We start from the raw sequence: 20,694 nt of genomic DNA, 5'->3' as shown, positions 1-20,694 counted from the left end.
CTTATAAGCTCTTGTGTGGCTTCATTAACACCAAAGAGAACCAGTGAACTCCCAAAGGGCTACAAATCTCTAGAACCCTGGGTCCCTAGCACTAAAGAAGATATTTCAGGAATTCAATTCAGTTCCATTCATTCCAGAAAATCTAAATCAGGGACTTCCTGTAAGCGTGGAAGGCATGGAGGAAGGACAAGGGGCCCGGGGATGAGTGTCACTCGATGGTGCCTGTCCTCCAGAGTGACAGTCTGGTCAGGGATGTGGCCACATGTATGAGGAATTCAGACGCAGGAGATGGAAAATGCTGAAGGAAATGGAGTATCTGGGCCCACTTGCAGGAGGTGGGATCTGGGTGCTGGAGGTAGGCTTGTATTTCACACAGCAGGTCCCTCAATGTGCCTTTTTGCCTGCTTCAGGGTCATTTCTGATGCCTCCTTCTGAGAGGGTACGCTCGATTGTTGAGCTGGACATCTTATCCCAAGTCACAGCCTGGTAACTCTAGAGGAGAGCTCTGATTGGGGTTTTCCCAAGCCCAGAAGTCTGGTGACACTGTGCTAGGAGTGACACCTCCTCGTTGGCATGAGAGTCACTTTTAGGCCTCTTGTCCCCGGGTGGCTTCTCACTCTCCAGAGTGTCCTGGTTTGAACAATAAAATGTCTGGTCTCCTTGCCAATGGTCCAGGTTGGGTGGGGGCTGTCTGGTCCCAGAAAGCTGTGTGGTGGGAGCTAAGGGGAAACTTCAAAGGCAGCCCTCTCCCAGGTGCTCCCTTCTGCCATCCAAGTCTTCCACCTCTTTCCCAGACATCCATCAACACCATCCACACTGGAATGATGGCTGCATATTACTTGCAATGCATGGTTAGTAGTGGGTTCCAAAAATTTTTTTTAGTTAATTCCTTTCCCAGGGGATACAACTTTTTCTCCTCCCTGAGAAGGACTGGAATTGCATTTCTCTGGGAGAGAGTGAGGCTGGTGCCAGGATTTCCATCACGTAGGTACTAGCCAGAGATATTAATACTTTCCAAAAAGCAAGTTTGGATGGAGGGAGGAGTGCGAATAACAGGGCACCGGGAAATAGGGCAGGGGACAAAATCCAGAGAGGCAGGAAACCTCACCAGAGTGAAACACGTGGTCCTTGAAGACAGAGCGTGCCTGCCTCCTGGCTTGCTGAATGCCGCCATCGCCAGCTCTCAAGTCAGTCCTGTCGCAGAGTGACCACGGCCGAGCTCCCGCAGACCTCTGCTATTTCTCCCCACGAGTTCCCACTGCTCGTCCCCAAAGCCCACCCCGCTTGGCAGCAGAACCAGGCAGACACGCCCGGGGGACCACGCAGGCAAATTCCACAGCATGCTCCACCCCCAACGCCATCGGCCCATGGAATCAGGCTTGGAGAACATCCTTTCACAAACGTAAGGCCTCCCTCCCACCCCCCACCGGCCTGCAGGGGAGAAGTTTTGCTGCAGCTGAGATACCGATTTATGTGCCCGGCAGACATACAGATTTCGTCATGCTTTGCTTTCTTGTCCTTGTGTTCCAGAAAGAAACCCTTCATTTCTCCAAATTCAAACAGTTATTCAATATTACGATGGAATATTCTTGGCTGTCCCCCTGCGCCCGCCTATGTTCTGACTATTTACCGTCCCTGCTGCTTTGGCATCCAGAGGGCGCAGTGGGACGGGCTGCCTTGGGTGCCTCCCTGCTCCCCACCCCGGTGGTCCAGGCCGGAGGCTGCTGGGGGATGGGCCATGAATCTGGGCAGCCATCGCCCTGTTCTTCAGCAGCTCCAGGCCAGTCCCTGCTGGCAGCCCTTACGCAGCTTTGCCAAGCCCCAGGAACACTTCCCTGGAGGCCAGAAAAAATAAAATGTGCGTGACCGAGCAGCCTGGCTGGGCTGGACAGCCTGACCAGGGAGCTTAGGCCTTTGTTCCTTGCGCAGGCTCTTCTCCCCTCCCCTCCCCTGGCCCAAGCCCACTGTTGGCTTTGGCTCTGGGCTCAGCCCTTCCTCCTTCTTCATGGTTATTTTAAGATTCTAGGCCAAGGTCATAGAAATTCTGACTTCTGAGGGGACACTGCCCCCAAAGCAATGACTGAGGGAGGATTTGGTTGCCCTAGGAGACGCTGTTTTCCCTGTCACACACACACTCTTGTGTTCTCACACACGCACTCACACACGCTCACACATACGCTTTCATACGCCAACATGTGCCTGTGAGCACACTAACACACACACACACACACACCTCTCTTCTCAGCCCCTGCCTCCCTTCCTGACTCCCAGTCGACAGCCTGAAGCAGGGTAAGGAGCCCCCAGACCAGGGGCAAGAGATCCTGCATCTGCTGCCGGTTTAGCCACCACTTGGGTGACCTTAATCAAATCTCGTGACCATTCCTGGCCTCAGTTTCCAAGCCTGCACATCTGAAGGACTCTGAGAATCCCTCTGTGGTCCCTTGTCCCCTAGCAGTTCCCCCCTCCTTGCCCACCCCATAGCTCAAGCACTTGCTGCCAGAGACACACCTGTGCCTGGGGGAGAGGTGGCTGGCGCACCCACCATGACAGCTCAGCACGCCAGGCTCTTCTTACCAGGGTGCGCTGCACTTTCCTTAGGAGTCAGTCAGCACGCATGTACCTGCTGGTCCCATTCCAAACCCAGGGCACTTAGCAGGGAGCACAGTGGTCAGTGTCCCTCCTCTCATGGAGCTGACCTCTGGGAAAAAAATGCCTTGCTGACATCGACTGAGCACACAGTTTCCAGGCACTGTGCCAAGTGCTCTCCCCCCGCCCCCCCCATTTTCTGATTTAATTCTCGCTTCACCCCTTTGTGATAGGTACCATTATTATGTCCAGTTTGTAGGTGAACAACTGAAGCAGAGAGAGGTTTAAGCCACTGGCTCAACCTCACACAGCTAGTCAGAGGTTGGGCGGGTCTCATGCTAGACCACCAGGCCTCGAAGCTTCCTGGGAGCTGCAGCCCCTGCTGCAGGGACCGTGTCCTCGCCATCCCCCTGCTGTTTCCTCCCTGTGGGGTTCGCCATCCGAGGCCTGTGCCCACCGCCATCTAGTAGTAAGAACGCCCTTCCTGCCATGGCCGCTGTGCGGGTCTCCTGTGTGCCCCTCTTCCACCAGCTGCTGTGGGGCGACGGAGTGAACAGGACACAGCCTGAGCCCACCTTCGCAAAGTGGATTGCACGGCTCCAGGCTGGGTGTCTGGAGACCTGGGTTCTGGTTTTATCTTTGAGTGGTTTGGGGCGAGGCATTTACCCTCACGGGGCCTGGGTTCCCGTGGCTGGACAGTGAGGTATTTGTAGGGCTCCTCCCAGAGCAGTCATTTTTATTTAGGGTTTGTTTTCTTTTTTCAAAAGCCAATGGAGCCCAGAGAAGAACAGTACCACGGTTGTGTCCGTGCTGATTGTTAAGTGCGTAGCAGTCCTGGAAGAGAAAGGCTGATGTAGATTAAAATATGTATAGTAAAAAGAGTCTGCATGAATTTGTATCAGTTGTCAAAGCAGTCTCTCTGCAAAGGCAGCTGACATGAGGAGGGGGCTTTAGTGATGGCAGGAAGCCCCTCAGGACCAAGCCCCTGCAGGGGACTCTGCACCGCGACATCGACACCCACTGGCCTCAGTCTGGGCCAAAACTCCCACCGTCCCCAAACCATGGTGTCCAGTGATTTGTCCCTTCTGATTGACATTCTGCAGGCTAAATGTCATACGAAACTCACAGGCCACGCGGGTACAGGCCTCTGGGCCAGAGGACTTGCTTTGAGCACCAGTGCTGGCTCGCGGGGTGACTGAGAAAGTTTGCTTAGCTTCTCTGTCTATTAAACCATCCTGGAAGGCCTGTGCGGGCAGGACCCATGTTGTTTCATGCCTGCATCCCCAGCAGGTAGCAAAGGACCCTGTTGAGACCCTGGTGCTCAATTACCGTGTCAAAGTTGTCCTACCTGCCTGATGGCATGGTGTGGAGGGAAAAAAAGCTTTTTCAATCATAAAGCGGCACTCTAATGTTAGTTCATATAAATTACTATCTATGTTAACACTGTAAGGCCTAGGGTTCTGATTCACGTTTGTCTTCTTATTGCTACTTAACAGCTATAAGCAGTCTGGAGGTGGGGCTGTGGGCCCTAGGGTGCTGCCCTCCACCTTCCCAGTGTCTGCACCAGAGGCAGAGTGAGGCAGGGACGATGAGGGAAAGTGAGGGATGTCAGAGAACGCTTTGGCCGACTTCACAGTCTGGTCGGGGCCAGCTGTTCCTCCCCTGGACAGCAGGCCTGGAGCCGGGGCCTCGTGCAGGCAGCCTGGTCCGCTCCTTGCATGCCGCTTCGGGCGGCCTAGGCAGGTCTCGCCTGGTAGGGGAACCGTGAGCATCTGCTCCGCAGAGGCCCGGCCCCTGACGGCACTGGCTGGTCATGGAGCCAAGGGCTGGGGAGACAGGGCCTGGCTGATGCCCTTTGGCCCATTTCCAGCCACTTCTGGAGATTTGGGTAAATAAGCCATTAGCCTGGAGTGTTCCTGAGTGATCTAATGAGAGCAAGGCAAGCCAGATGGTCGGGTTTGAGAGCGCCCAGGTCAGGGGCTGTGAAGGCATCCAGAAGCACTGAGAACCTTCCCTGGCGGAGAGGCACTTTGTCTATCAAGAGGAGAAGCCTATGCCGACTCCTGTTAGGGGTGGGGTTTCACGTGCGAGGTTGCTGGTTAACTTCACATTCTCTCCTTGAATCATAATTGTATTTTTAAGTTGGAAGGGTCCTTAGCGAGCACACCCTCACTTTGCAGATGAGAAGACTGCGACGCAGAGAGAGGACGAGCCCTGCTTCCTCCTGACTCCCATGCCTGGGTTTTTTCCTTTGGGTTTTTTTTTTTTCCTTTTCATTTTTTACTTGTAACACTACTTTTTGGGGGCTTAAAGCACATTCCAAGAAAAAAAAAATCCAGGACACTGAAAAAAATTACCCATGCTATTTATTCAATCTCACTTGGAGAAGCTGTTAGCTCTAATGACCTTTCCAAGTTAATAAAATCTGTAAATGCCCAATTGTTTATTGCACACTTTGAGTTACACCTCTAAATGACTGGAGGCAACCGCACACTCTCCTGGAATGTTTAGCTCCAGGGCTCAGCAGCCAGCAGACATGCTGCATACCCCAGCCAGGGGAGACAGAGGCGACAATTCCCTGAGAAAGGAGGCAAGGCAGTTGCCAGTCTGTCCCTCTGCAAGTCCTGAGCCCGTGGAGTGCCTCACTCTAAACTAGGTTCTGTGGCAGATGAGAAATGTTAGCTACAGTCCTGGTCCCAAGGGTCTGTCCAGGGATTTACTGAGGGCGGCCAAACTTCCAGACATGAACCTAAAGTAGTACCTTGGCCAAGTCGCTCGCCAGGGAAGGCTTGAAGGAAGAGGTGGGACTTGGCGTAGGCCGGGAATGAGCAGGATTGCAGGAGTCGGGTCAGGTGGAGGGCACAGGAAAGGGCTTTCTAGGTAGGGTGAGCAAAGATGAGTTTGGGAGTGGCCTTGGAGAAGGGAGCCAACCTGCGTCGGGGAGCAGGTGGCAGTGGCTGTTGGAAGTTGGAGGGTGCTGGTGTTTGGGCTTCATGAAGTGGGCCCAAGACCCCTAGGCTGAGGCAGCACTGCACAAGCACCATGTGCACAGGCCACTGCTCTTCCCCAGGCCAAAGCTACATTGTCCTTTTAATCTGTCCTTTAGTCCTGGTGGTGGTTTCCGGTCTGAGCTCATGAATGACAAAGGCCACTTTGACTCCCAAGATGAAGAAGGACAGGAGTCTTGTAGAGAAACTGTATGTTATGCTGTTATTGCAGGGGGATTTTGAGCTTTTAAAGAAAAAGTGCTTGGGGCTTTAAAAATGATCAGACTTGAGCTGCTGACCCTGGTGCCATGGCTCCAGGAGGAACAGATTGCCAACTTGCCACCTTGTGTGTGGGAAGACTCTTCTCCCTTGGGCAGACCTCTTCATTAGCATCTGCCAGGACTGAAGGCTGGACTCTGGCAAGCACACACCTCATTAAGCCGCTTTGCTCTGCACCAGTGTTGAGGCCTCTTTGCCTTCACTTCTTACCTGAAGTACATCAGTCATGTTGGATTTTTCCCTAGCTAAGGTAGCAAGTGCTTTGTGCTCCTGCTTGGTAAGTTCTTTCCCCACTCCTTTTAAAATTTATTTGGCCACTATTGTAAAAGCCAAGGAAAATCACTCATGAACACTTCTCCCTTCCTGTCCACTTACCTCCCCCTCTCCTGTCCCCTCCCCAAGAGCATGTACACATCGGAAGAACTAAAGCACGTCCTGTCTCAAAGCATCACTACCTCTGGGCATTAATTGCCTCTACAGATCCCCAAACTCACTTAAAGCACATTACGGTGGTGACACACTCAGACAAAAAGGCAGGAGGATTCACAGTTCAGGTTGGCGTTGTCATTAACTCAAGTCTTTGGTGTCAACTCCCTCCCCACCCAACGTTCGCGCCTGGCCTCACAGTCAACCTCCGCAATGCATTTTCTGGCCTTTGTTGGTTTGTGTCAGCTCTTGAACATTATTTAAATGTAGTTTGGGGGTCCATGAATGCAATTACCATTGTGTTATTATTCAGAGGCAGATTGTTAAGATTCAGGCAGCTGTACAAGGAGATGCCCTGTGCAGTGAGGTCCAATTTAGGAGGGCCTTTGGAGCCTGGCGCACAGGGTTGCTAGGCAACCCCATGCTACAGAAGTGGAGGCCTCACTCCAGAGTGGGAAGAAGCAGGAGTGCCTTCAGGGAATTGGAGGCAGTGGTCAATCCAAGACTGGCACAGTGCCGGGAAAGGGGGAGGGAGGCGGTGTGTGTGGAGAGAGTGAGGAGCGAGGGGCACCCACTCAACTAGCACAGGGTGTTCCTGGGGAGGGAACAGTGCTGCTGGGAGTGAGACCCCAGAGAAGGTGCAGAAGCCTGAGGTGGGCCAGGGAACCTCTGAAGGATTCTCAGAGCAGATGCTAATGGGATTGTCCATCCCTCTCTTCTCTTTGCAGGAAATGAGCAGGTTTGCAGAGAAACTGCTGGCCTGAAATTTAAGACTAAGGCGTCATTGCTTGTGAGTATGAGTTTTGCTTTTTGAGATCTGTGGTTAAGCAATGTTTCTGGGAAATGGGGGGGCAGGGACAGGGTCCCTGTTTGGGGTAAGGAGCATGACCTTGATGGAATGGACTTTCAGTTCCTTTGGAATGTACCTCTTGCTGGGTAGGGCTGAATCCAATTATCAGGCACAGAGTTTAAGGAGGATGGTTTGAAACTTGGCTCTACCCTCTAAATGGACAGCATTCCCACCAGCTTAGGGAAGCGAGACGCTCCCTCGGTTCTTGATTGGCACAAGACAAGACTCCTCTGGTTGGATGAGGGAGATGAGTATTTTTTTTCACCCTGAGGCCCCGGTTTGTCCACGTCTAAGTTTGCTGCTAGGATGACCATGTTTAGAACAGTAAATCCTCGTCTAGGCCATTTAATAGCGTGTTAAGTGAAGAGCAGTCATACATGCCAGCCAGTCCCTCTGAGAATAGTATTCATCACCAGGTGCCTGGCACAATCTGGATGCTCCGAGAAATACAAGAGAACTAGCTGGCCTCTGCTCTATCTTGGAGGAGGTTTCAGTCCAAAGTGGGAAGAGAAGATGCCTGCACATGAGATGAAGACTTTTATGAAACAGTGTACAACTCTCTGCACGGCTCTGGCTTGCATGGCACAGGCAGAAATGCTGGGAAACCAGACAGTGTGATGGGGAAGGGTTAGGGAAGTCTTCCCGGGGGAGGAGAGATTTGACCTGGGCTTAAGGTCATCCCAGGGAGGAAGGAAGTAGGACAGAGATACCAGGGTGGGGACACACAAAGCCTACATGGAGGATGGTGTAGAGGGAGGACAGAGAAGGTTGACGAGGGTGGGCAGCACCAGGTGGTATGGGGCTTGAAACGGCCTCATCCGTGGTCCATATGCAAAGAATCAGGGTGGGACAGAGTGTACCTCATCTGTGTAAATCACATTAAATTTCTGCCAGTTTGTCTGTTACTCTGTGGCATGAAAATAGCTGGATGGATTTTTCAACAAATTTGGAGGATGTATTTGAGATGATTATATATAGATTGGGTAGATTACAGGAAATTCACTTTGAGGGTCCTGCCTGTCTTAGACAGAGAGAGTCTTCTTTAGGCAGGTGTAAGACCAGTGCTGGGGGCAACCCCTGAGCTCCTGGTCGTTGGCTTGCTTCTCCCTGGATCTGCTTTTCACATGGGGAGCTCTAGGTATTGTGCCCAGGATAAGGAGTGGCTGGGACTTATTTATTTAACAAGGGTTAATTAATTATTTGTTCCAAGCAAGCAGAGGAAGCGAGCTAGTTCTATATCTCAATAAAGAGAGCCCATATTTACATGGCATTTCCAATCGAGAGCACACTTGACAGTATTATCTCATAGGATTGTCACAGAGGCAATGTGAGGGAACTGAGGGTCTGAGCAGTTAAGTGTTTTTCTCAAGTTTGTTCAACCCGTGAATGAATAAGCTGCCATTCTAGCTCATCTTCCATTGCACGTACTGGGTATCTACCTGATTATGGGGCAGGTCCTTCCAGGACCTCCTCCTGCTCACTCATCCTGGAAAAGAGGAGTAATTGTTGTAGAGTTCAACAAAGGTCTGGTTGTCTGACTTCTCTCTATTCTGGATGACCAGAGTTTCCCTGTTGCTGGTTTCATGGGATGCATAGGGGAGACAGGTCTTTGGCAGGACGTGATGATGGTTATGATTCTGCTCTCAAAGAGTGTTTCTAACACCAGGACACCCCTCTAGAAAGGAAGCCAGAGGGGTTTACTGGGAGCCATGGGTGACTGGCTTAGGTTGGCTTCCCTAAAGCAGAGCCTGAGGTAGAGATTCAGAATCCCATGGTTTATCAAGGGAGCTCTTCAGAAAAACATGTAAGGTAGGGAGGCAAGCAGGGTTTAGAAGGAAGGGTCAAGTGAGGATGTGGTCTCAGGGCAAGTCGTGCCTTGGCAGGGATGTCTGGTCTGGGCTTTTGGATCCCAGAGTGGTGCCAATGGTGGTGGGCAATCTCTGGGACATCGTGTCCTGCAAGGGTCTGGAGCGTGTCACAGCTGTAAGCCATTTGCCCCACTCTCAGCAGCTGGGGAAGAGGTGCCCCTGCACATAAGAGGGACCTGGGCCCGGTATCAATTGCAAATACTGCCATGTTTACCAGTATCACTATTGCGAAGACAACCAAAGGTAGTTTTCACTACAGTAATTTTCATTTTAGTAAGTTTGCATTTCAAGAGTATAGGTATTAAAATAGAAATCAGTAATGTGAAATTTTGCTTTCACTGAAAACAACTGTGAGTTTTATTAGCTGCAGTTTTAGTCTTAATAGGTAATACAGTCACATGGCTCTAAACTCAAGGGTACAAAAAGGCACACTGTAAAAAAATAATTTTTTAAAAATAACAGCAAATAAAGGCATACCATGACAAGTCTCCTTCCCACCTCTGTCCCCCGCAGCTGGCTCCTCTCCGAGAAACAACCAGTATCACCAGAATTTTGTGCTCCTTTCCAGTGACGGTCTGTGCACACCAACAACTGTGTGCTTTAGATTTCAAAGTTTGGGTGAAAATGATATAGTAAGATACCACCTTCTCGGGCCTCAAGAATCAGCAGTTAGGGGCTATTCTGGAAGAGGCTGAGCAGAAATGTGCTTTTCTTTAGAGACTGAACAATTCTTACCCCAAGTCAATTCTCAGAAGAATATTTAAAATGCATAAAAAATTCATAAACCTTCCTCCTTAGATGTATCAATTACTGTATGAACAATTAAATATATGAATTTCAAACCGTTAATTTTCCCTAATTAAAGCAATTCACATGAAAAGAGTTTGAGATACTATAAAGCGGACCTCCAAGTCCCAGATATTTAAAACAATTTAAAATTTCACTAACTTTACTCTTTAGTTCAAGGTATTGAGGTTTCTCTGCCTTTATCACTTAGTGCCGTTTTCATATTGCCTAATACTTACTGAAACAAGTGTTCCGTTTGCAAAGTGCATTTAGAGCCACTGCCCGGGCCACACCTCAGGAATTAGAACCCTGGCTGCCCTTCATGAAAGGCCTTTGCTGTATTCGGAGGCACTTGCTCAGCACAGGAGCGGGTCCGCCCTCCGGACTCCTTTGTTGGCGCTCCCTGCCGTAGGAGGTGTTAGCAGCAGCTGGGTCATCTTCCTGCAGTTACACGGCCGTCTCTGCGCTGTGTGACAGGAGGCGTGGAAGACGTGGAAAGCCCCGTCCTAGCGAGGCGTCTGGTCTGTGCCTCTCTGATATCACGATGGCCTGTGGAGGCCGTTTACCTCGCTCCAATCCCAGGCTAGTGGGCTCAGTCGCACATTTGTTTTTCGAGTTATTCTCCCATGGGTTTTTGTCTGATGCCTATAAATGTCTACAAAATAGAACTTACTTTGTAAGCTTGTAAGCCCTGTGTGTGTGTGTTTCTCTCGCAAACGAGCTCCCTCCTGTCAGATCTCTTTCATGTTTGCAGTCCTTTTTGGGTTGCTGGGGACTCCTCTAACTTGTGCATGACCTGCTCCAGCCCCCAGACATTTGGTGGCACCCCCGGGAGGCAGTGAAAAACCTCATTTCCGTCCAAGAAATAGAATCATTATCTAGATTGAAATTATATCTTTTCCCAACCTGCAACCAGATAAAGCATCAAATTGGTGGAGTTTCCTTATCACTGCTGGGAGTTTGCAGAACACAGAATAATGGCCTGTCAGCTGCCCCTGGTGGGCAGGTTCTGTAATCCAGGGCCGGCGGCCGCTGGCCTGATCTGGATGACACCGTGGCTGCTGTAATGTAAAATCATTCCATTAATGATAAGTAGCATTTTATTTAAAGGAGAGAGTAGCGTAGAGCCAAGAACAGCAGAAGTAATAAATACAGATATGGCTCTTCTTGCGGTGGTGGTTTTGATTAGGAGCATCTGAATGTGTAGATGTTTGGTCCTTTCAGTGTTTTGGTGCTCTGGAACCCTGTGCTCACTCACCCTGAGCTTCCCCGAACTTTATTCCTAGTAAGGGGGTGACGGGGCTGGAGAAGGTGGACCGGCCCTAGTTTTGGATAGAAAACCGTTCAGGGAAGCAGATGTGCCTCAAGTGATAGAGCTTCCATCTACCGCATGGGAGGACTTGGGTTCGAACCCTGGGGCCTCTTGGTGAAAAAGAAGAAGAGAAAGCGTGCCTGCACGGCAAGCCCGTGCCTGTGCAAGTGCCCACGTGGTGAGCCAGTGCCCTGTGCGAGTGAATCACGCAGCAGGATGATGACGCATCAAAAAAGAGACAAGGGGAGAGTCAAGGTGAAGCGCAGCAGAAGCCAGGAACTGAGGTGGCGCAATTGACAGGGAACCTCTTTCCCCATCAGAGGTTTCTAGGATCTCATCCTGGTGAATCCTAGAGGAGAGGAGATGAGAAGACAACACAGACAGCAAAAACAGTAGGGTGGGAGGAGGGGAAGGGGGGAAATAAATAAATGAATCTTAAAAAAAAAACAACCCAATTCAGCCAGAGGTTGGCAAGGGGACATCTTTGGAAAGGAGTCCAGGGATCTGGGTTCCAGTGCATTGTTCCTGTGTAGTTTTGGGCCCTGCAGGCTTCCGTCTCCTTATTGCTCAGAGGGAATAACAGGGGTATCAGGAAAAAGAGGTGAGGAATGCCTGTGCAAAGCCCAGGATACTGGCTGTGCCCTCGAGCCTCACTGTCCCACATCCACTGAAGGGGAGGCCCTCCGGGCATCAAAAGGCTGACTCCCCGAGGACACTTTTCTCCTTGAATTTCTGACCTTCTTACACAGCGCTCCTATGTCCAAAGAGGGCTTTCCTTCACCTTAGGGAGGAGGGGCACGGAGTGCAGTGCCGTCCAGTCCTCACTGTCCACTTGCCCCGTGGCCTTGCCTCAGTTCCCACCTGTAGAAACGGAGGGAGCAAATGTGGCTCAAGCGGTTGGGCGCCTGCTTCGCATATGGGAAGGTCCCAGGTTCAGTTCCTGTGCCTCCTAAAAACCAAAACAAAACAGCAAGCAAACAGACGAAAAAAACAACTCAGGGGAGCTAGAGCTCTGGCATCTCACATACGAGATCTGGACCCAGTACCTTGAAAAAAAAAGTGGGAGTGATTCAGCAATATCCATGGCTGACATTTTTGAGAGCTTACTCTGTGACAGGCACTGTTCTAACTGTTTTACATGTATTAACACATTTAAGCCTCACAATGATCCTAGGGGTTAGAAGCTTTTACTATCTGTCTTTTACAAGTGAGAAAGAACAGAAAGGTTAAGTAACTTGCTCAAGGTCACACAGCCAGTACATGGTGGAGCTGGGAGTTGAAGCCTAGCAGTCTGGTTGGAGTTGCTGAAAAGTTAGCGTAGACTGCCTCAGAACACAAGAATATAGTGCAGACAGCCTGGGCTTCCACTAGACCCTAATCCAAATCCTGTGATAGTGAGAAGCAGCAGTAGTAACAGCTGTATAAGGTCCAAGGAGGCCATAGCGGTGGTTCCTGCAGCAGGTGAGAGGTTGCGTGCTAGTCTAGCCAAGGTCCCCTCCAATCCCAAGCTTCTGTGATCCTGGGTGCCTGGGAGCTCTGATCCCCTCTTCGTGTGGGATCCTGCAAAGCGCCCCCCACTGTGTGCAGAGCACCGAGGTATGAGGGACTTACCCCCCCATGTCCTTGCCCCACTCAGACCCATCCCCGCCTTCCCGCAGAGCCACCTCCCCTCCCTGGCCTGGGGGACTGTGCTGTCTGCCCATTCGTCCCCAGAGAAGGAAGCCGCCCCGCCACCCTGCCCATGCCTGCTTCACTCCCCCTTCTTCCCAGGCGCGGCATGAGTGAAACGAAGGCTCCTATCTTGCATCTTGCTTTCAAGAGGAGTGCCGGCCCGTCAGCGAGCGTGCCTGATTGCCATGGTGATCACCAGCAGAATGGAGTGCTTTTATAGCACATTTCCATCAGAAATATGAACAGGTGTGCAGGGGAAATCAACATTTATCAACAAGATAGGTCTTGGGAAATTAATACTGAATTTAGGAATTGCTCAAGGAAACAGAAGGAAGAAAGAGGAGCAGCCTTTGCCGGCAGTCGGGCTCCTTCCAGCCTTCCCTGTGACCGCTTCCCTGAGAGCCCTCCAGCCCTGCCTGCCCCTCCTGCATACCGCCCCCCCCCCCCCGCCTGTGAGCTTTCCCTCCCATCCCCTTTGCCCTCCTTCCCAGAGCTTAGCCATCTGTCCAGCCCCAGCTCCTCCAGGAAGCCCCCCTTGCCCGGCCTTAGGAACCTCTGCCTCCTCTGGTCCCCGGCAGACCCCACGTCGGGCCTGGTGGTCCTGCTCCCCAGCCTGCCGGGAGGCTCCCTCAGGGACGTGCACCTGTCCTCTCCGTAACCCGGGCCGCCGGGCACAGAGCCCGCCTTGGCCATTCAGGAATCCCACCAGAGAGTAGGGGTCTCTGGTCGGACCCAGGGACCTCAAGAAGGACGAGCCTGCACCGAGCCGCGAACCGCGCCGTTTTCCTAGAGGCAGGATGAAGAGCAGCTCCGGGCCGCTCCTGGGTGACTCTCGTGCTCAGTGCCAAGAGCCAGGTCCTTTTGTTCCTTCTAGAGAAGCGAATTCATTTGCACTGTGGTATTCCTTCTGGAGATGAAGGCGCTGGTGGGGAGCCAAGAAAACATGCGAAGCAGTTTTGATTTTCAATCCTCAGGATCCCCGAGTTGTGGCTCTGCATAGGGGAAACCACAGCCTGGGCCCAGGAGGGACCTTCCCGCCCCCTCTGCAGCCACCCTCGGCTCAGCAGAGGGCGGCCTCCAGCGCAGGGGGCGCCCAGGAGAGGCAGCCTCGCTGGCCCCGTCTGACCCAAGGAGCCCCAGCCACTGGGCCTGCGAGTGTCTCCGACACAAAGCACGTAAGGTTTTCCCATCACTCTGAGCGGGAGACCAGGGTGGACTTGACAGAGGCATCGGCATGAAATGTTTCATTCTTCACTGTCGAGTAGGACAATGCATCTGAGAAGCTGCCAGGCCCTTTCTGGCGACGCAAGAGGTATTAGCTAATATTTTGGTTTTAATAGAAGGAATAATAAAGAGTTCCAAGTGTCTGGGAACGAATTTTGAAGAACTTGTTCTGCCACATGTTCCTCGAGCTGAATCGGGCTCCTAAAGAGTTCATCATAAAAGGTTTAAAGAATTAAAAAACAAAAAAAAAGGCGTTCCTCCACCAACTTTTCTCTCTTTTAATTCCCCTCTTGTAATGCTTCTCAGTTAACAGTAATTTATGAAAAGATGAAATAAAGCTGGAATGGGGAGCAGCAAGCCCCTGATGGCGGCCTGAAGTGGCGGCCCCGGCTTTTGTTGCTGCGGCGAGAGCGGCGTCGCGGTGGGTCCCCGAGTGTGGTAATGCGTCCTGCCGGCAGGCAGATACCAGACATGTTGCGGGGAAGCATTGCCTCCCTCCACAGGTGTCTGTGCACGTCAGGGGCCTGGCAAGAAGTAGGTGGCACAGCCACGGTGGGCAGTCTGGAGAGAACGTCACTCACAGTCGAGGGCAGGAGGCAGAGAAACCAGGAGCCCTGGTGCAGGACCCCAGCGCGAGTAAACCTGGGGACCTCTTCTACCCCTGGACTGAGGCGGCCAGGAGCGGGCAGGGCGGCTGGAGGCAGAGGCAGCCCGGGTGGTGGGGAGGGGTCACCTTACCTGGGCTGTGACCTCCGGTCCAGGGATACAACCAGCCTGAGGGGACCTGGCCTCCACTCTCTCCTTCCCTCTAGTTCCTGCGCCCACACACACACCCCACCGCCCCGAGCCCCACTGGCTGAACCAACCGGAAGCCTGAGGCTCCATGAGGGTCATTCTCCAGGACACAGAGTGGAGAAGGGTGGAGAATGGTCTAGAAGGACAAATGCAGGACAGTGGCTCAGGGCTCCTGCCCTCCTCAGGGCAGACTGGTCTAGGCGTGGATTTCAGGGGCTCCGGGAAAGACCCCAGCCCAAGGAAATACCCTCCAGACCATTCTGCAGGGGTTTCAGTTCTCTCAGCAGGCGACGACACTGTCATAAAGGGGTCCCGGGGGAGAGGCGAGGCGGGACCATAAGTGAGGCCCCACAGAAATGCCACCTCTGATCCCCGACTGGGAGAAGGTGCTAAAGGAGGGAGATTGGAGCAGCTTTAGCAGAGTGCCAGGAAAATCACCAAGACTTGGTCTTGAAGGAAGGTATAAGCTACAAGGAAAGGACTTTGTAGGTGAGGAGAAGTGGGGGCCGAGGCTGAGAGAACCAGGACGCTGAGTTTTGGGAGCTGAGGCCTACCTGAGACTGTAATGCCGAGGAGCTTTGCCAGGTGGCAGCCCACCCCAGTCCAGTTTGCTTGTCCTGTGCTTGGTCTTGCTGAGGCCACCTATTGCTCTTGAAAGTGCAGGCAGCTCTCAGCTCTGCACCCTGAGGGGTTTATGTTGATAAAAACAAGGCCAGTGAGAGCTAAAGCTGACCGAGAGCTTCCTGTGGGCCAGGGCCTGAGCCCGAGCCCTTGTGTGCCTAGTCCTTTTAACTGTCAAGCAGCCCCACAGATGGGTATCACCTTGCAAAGGAAGAAGCAAAGGCACTGAGACAAGATGAAGAGTCACTTGCCCAAGGCCACACGTTGGACTTTGAACCCAGATCTGTTTGATTTCAGAACCGGGAATCTTGACCACTGCCCCCTGGCCTGGCCACCCCCTGGCCACCCTGTCTGAGGAGAATCTGCACTTGGAGAGAAGGGAACATCACTACAGTGCTAGAAAACATACATTTTTACATTTCTGATTTGGAAATAATTTCAAACTTAAGAAAAAAAAAACAGCAAAACTTTAAAAATAATATGAAGAACACCCCTATAACCTTACAACACACACATAAACACATGTAAAATTTTTCGGAACCCTTTGAGGTTACGTTACAGATATTACGACCCTTTACTCCTAAATACTTCAATGAGTATTTCTTAAAGATGGGCTTATTCTCTTACAGAATCACAGTGTGTCCATCAACTTCAATACATTTAACATTACTACCAACCGTGTTCTCATCTACCATTTGCATTCCAGTTTCGTCACTTCTCCTCGTGCTGTCCTTTACAGCATTTCCCTCCAATAGGATTCAATCTAGGATCCCATATGGCTTTAGAGGTCATATCTCATTATCATATCTCATTAGCTTCCTTTAATCTGGGACATTTTCACAGCCTTTCTTTGTCTTTTATGACATTGACATTTTCGATGAATACAAACTGCCTCTTATTTATTTTTAGGAGGTATAGGTATTGAACCCAGGACTTTGTACATGGGAAGCAGGCACTCAACCACTGAGCTACATCTGCTCCCCATGCCTCTTATTTTAATTAAAGTTTCCTTATTTGGAGTGATCTGGTGTTTCCTTGTGATGATATCCAGGTGACGTGCCCTTGGCTAGAAGTGGCCGAGGGGATCTTACATACTTCCCAGGGCATCCCAACTGGAGGCCTATGGTGCCCATCTGTCCCTCATTGGTGCTGTTAATTTTGATCACCCAATTGAGATGTTTGATTTCTCCACTATGTAAGTATTGTTTTCTCCTTTGTAACTAATAAGCAGTCTGTGGGAAGACATTCTAACACCGTGCAAATGTCCTGCTCCTCATCAATTTCCCCCTAGTTGTAGTATCCATTGATGATTCTTGCCTGATTTGATTGTTAATATGATGGTTGCAAATGATGCTTTTCCAACTCCAGCACTGCCTCCAGATATGCCAGTGGAGCTCCTGGCATTCTGCTGCATGAAGTGTCCTACCTTCTTTCTAGTTATTTATTTACCTATTTATTATCTGTATGGACTCATAAATTTCTCTTTTTTCAATGGTTTATTATTTATCATTGTACTTAATTTTTGAGAGCTTAAATTGTCCCAGAATTGACCGGTGGGAGGTCCTTCAAGCTGTGTCCTGTGACATGTGATATGCCACCATCTCTTACTTAGAACACTTTCTTATTTTCTAGGATAACAAGATGTTCCAGGTTCATCTTGTGCCTATCCTGCCCTAGCCCTGGAATTAGTCATTTCTCTGAGAACCTCTGGTTCCATTCAGTGGGAAATGGCACTAACAATCCAGGTCTGAACACTCAGTGTGCTCACTGCTGCTGGGTCTTTGTTTCTTGGCCTTTTAAGGGACAGAACTAAGAAATACGTGCATGCATATACACATATACATATATAGATACCTTTTCATATGCACACATACATGCATATCCAGATACACACGTACATACATTTATATTCATAGGCATATATGGTTATATACACACTTGTCAGAAATCCTGGATCCACCTCAATATCTCCTATTCCAACCCATCTCCACATTCCATATTAATATGTCCTCTCTTCCATTAGTGAAAATCCTCACTCCCAAAAGCATCAACACATTCATATATATGCTCAATCCTATATTCCATCTAAAATAGTTTCAATAAATCTTCCTCCCTTTCCTATTCTTATTGATTTTAATTTTTTTGAGTGTATAAAACATTAACAGTCATTCAAAAGTCAAAATTATAAATGCCCTGCCCCAATCAAGATGGCAGAGTGAGCTGCTTCAAGGTTCCATCTCCCCATAGAAGCTTTGAACAACCAGTAAGAATAGGCAAAAACATCTTTCTCAGAACTCCAGAAAATAGTTAAAGGACTGAAGTAACAGGGTGACTCCTGAATCAAGAAAAGCGCACTTAAAAGCTTAGGATCTTGTGGTATCCTTGCTAGCCCCTCCCCTACCCCTCACACACTAAGCCCAGAGTCAGCCCGTGCTCCCAGTGGACCCTGGGTCCCAGTTCTGGAAAGAGAAAAGTAACCCTGTGCACATACTGGGAGCATGTATGTCTGGCTCAGCCTGTCTGGTGATGGCCCGAGGGACATCCTATAACTACAACCTGCCCTGTTTGTAGATGGCACAGTCAAGTAGCTGCCTGGAACAAGTAAATGCTGGTATGATATATACAGCGCAGTACCTGGGACCAAGAGGAAACTTTCCAAGGAAAGAGGGAACATTTGTATCTGTGGAAATGAGGTGATTCCCAAGGCCACAGTGCATGCCAAAGATAAGATGCATGCACTGAAAGGATCACAGAGGCCCCTATGCTTTAGCCTTAAGCTATTCTCTAAACTCATTGTATGGATAAACCCTGAAGGAGAGCGGGAGAACACTGGCACAGGTCAGCCTTCAAAGACAGGGAAAGGTGCTTTCTCCCTCCCTCTCTCCTTTTTTCTTTCTTTCTTTCTTTTTTTTTTTTTTTTTTGTTAGCTTATGGCATTCAAGGAACATTCTGTCATACCACTAGCTGGATTCCAGCTTAAGGAAAAGATCCCCAGAGTCCAAATTCCATCAATAACACATTAAAATAACAAAAATGCCCAGGTTTCAATAAATATTACAAAACATACCAAGAAACAGGAAGTGATGACCAAGGCAAAGGAGAATATTAAAGCCTTAGAAACCTTCAATGTAGAGGACAGACATGGGGCATACCAGACAAAGACTTTTTTAAAATGGTCTTAAAATGCTCCAAGAGTTAAAGGTAAACATGACAAAGAACTAAAGGAAATTGGGAAAACAATAGATGAACACAAAGATAGTATCAGTGGAGAGATGGAAATTATGAAAAGGAACCAAACAGAGCTAAAGACCACAGTAGCAGTAATTTAAAATTCCCTAGAGGGTTTTAACAGCATATTGGGGCTGGCAGAAGAAAGAATCAGTAAACTTGAAGATAAGACCATTGAAATCATTAAGTCTGAGGAGCAGCAGGAAAGGAAGAAAGAATGAAGAAAAGGGAACAGAGCCTGAGGAACCTGTGGGATCCCAGGAGGCATACCAATGTACATGTTGTGGGAGTCCCAGAATGGAAAGAATAGAAAAGGAACAGAGAATATTCAAAGAAATTTAATGAAAGTCATCTGAGATGCTCAAAGATCTCCAAACAGGATAAACTCAATATACCCACACCATTAGATATTATAATCAAACTGTCAAAAGCCAGCTATAAAGAGGGAATTCTGAAAGCCACAAGAGAGAAGCAACGTGTCATGTAGAAGGGAGTCTCAAAAGATTAAGTGCTGATTTCTCAAATGAAACCGTGAAGGCAAGAAGAGAGCGGGATGGCATATTTAAAGCATTGAAAGCAAAAAAACGAAACAAAACAAAACTGCCAAAGAAGAATTCTATGTCTGGCAAAACTATCTTTTAAAATGAAGGAGAGGTTAAGATATTTCCAGATGAACAAAAGCCAAGGGAGTCATCACCACTAGACCAGCCCTATAAGAAATGCTAAATAGAATTCCACCAGTGAAAAGGAAAGGATGATAGACAATAGATCAAAGCTGCATGAAGCAATAAATATCACCAGTGAGGGTAATGAGATGGGTAAATATAAATGCAATTCCAAAATATTTTTGGTTTATAACTCTATTTTTTTACTTTCTACAGGATCTAAGAAGCAATTGTATAAACTATAATGATAACTCTGGTCTTGGATTCATAATGTATTAGTATGTAATTTGTGACAAGAACTACATAAACATGGAGGGACAGAGAGGTATAGCAACAAAGTTTGTGCATACTATTAAAATTGCTATCAAAGCAAATGAAATTGTTACAAATTTTGGGGATGAAATTTAAGTCCCAGCATAACTACAAAGAAAATACTGGCAAATATGCAAACTCATAGAGACAGAAATTAAAATACAGGTTTGCCAGGGGCCAGGGAAAGGGTAAATGGGGAGATAAGATATAGGAGGGGTAGGGTTTCTGTTTGGGGAGATGGGAAAGTTTATGCTGTATATATAGTCCTACAATTAAAAAAAAAAGCAATTAAAGAGACATGATAATTAGAAGCAATGAATGATCCTGGCTGGGATCTAACAAGGGAGGAGAAAAGGCTTAAAAGGACATTATTAGGACATATGAAAGCATTGGAAGATAGACTGTTTATTTTATATCAGTGTTAAATTTCTTGAATTTGTAACTGCACTTAGTTGGATACATAAGTAAATAAATATCCTTGTTCTTGTGAAATATACACTGCAGTATTACCCGTTCAGGAAACATGGTGTATACAGCCTATGCCCAACCGTTGACTGATAAATAGAGAGGGAGAGATGGATGGATGGGTGGATAGATGGATAGATAGAATGATATGGAAAATGTAACAAAATGCTAAAATTTATAGATCTGTGTATCTGGAGTGATTGGCATATGTTGGGGTTCTCTGTAGGGGGGTTGTGTTATTTTTGTAACTGTCTTATAAATGAAAGTATTCAAAAAGAAAAAGTTTAAACTTTTTAAAAAGTGAAAACTATATAAAAGAATATACTTAGAAGAGTGTCACTGTCTCCTGTATCCCTTCTGTCCCAGCTCCCTCTTGAAGATAACCAACTTAATTGTTTACTGCTTATACTTCTGTTGCTTATTTAAAGATTTTGTTCAAAGGCTTTTTTTTTTTTCACTTTGCTTTATTAACTTAATATTATCTCTTGGAATTCACTCCATTTCCATTCATAGAAGTCTCCACATTCTTCCTCAGTGACATAGTAGTCCATTTTGTGGACTTCCCATAGCTTATTCAACCACTCTGCTATAAATGAGCATTTAAGTAGTTTCCCATATT

At 48.8% G+C, this 20,694-nt stretch overlaps 1 protein-coding gene across 2 annotated transcripts in view; it reads left to right on the top strand.

Moving 5' to 3' along the window:
• The window catches only part of ZBTB7C (zinc finger and BTB domain containing 7C), a 301,513-nt gene that overhangs the window by 120,230 nt on the left and 160,589 nt on the right, over positions 1 to 20,694 (top strand). For both annotated transcript variants that reach the window (XM_058277645.2, XM_071208553.1), the window contains exon 2: positions 7,007 to 7,068. The gene's annotated coding sequence lies outside the window, so the exon portion shown is untranslated. The remainder of the gene's footprint in view (positions 1 to 7,006; positions 7,069 to 20,694) is intronic.

The sequence above is a fragment of the Dasypus novemcinctus genome, chromosome 16 (assembly GCF_030445035.2).
Source record: "Dasypus novemcinctus isolate mDasNov1 chromosome 16, mDasNov1.1.hap2, whole genome shotgun sequence".
NCBI lineage: Eukaryota > Metazoa > Chordata > Mammalia > Cingulata > Dasypodidae > Dasypus > Dasypus novemcinctus.
This window is presented reverse-complemented; position numbering and strand designations above follow the sequence as displayed.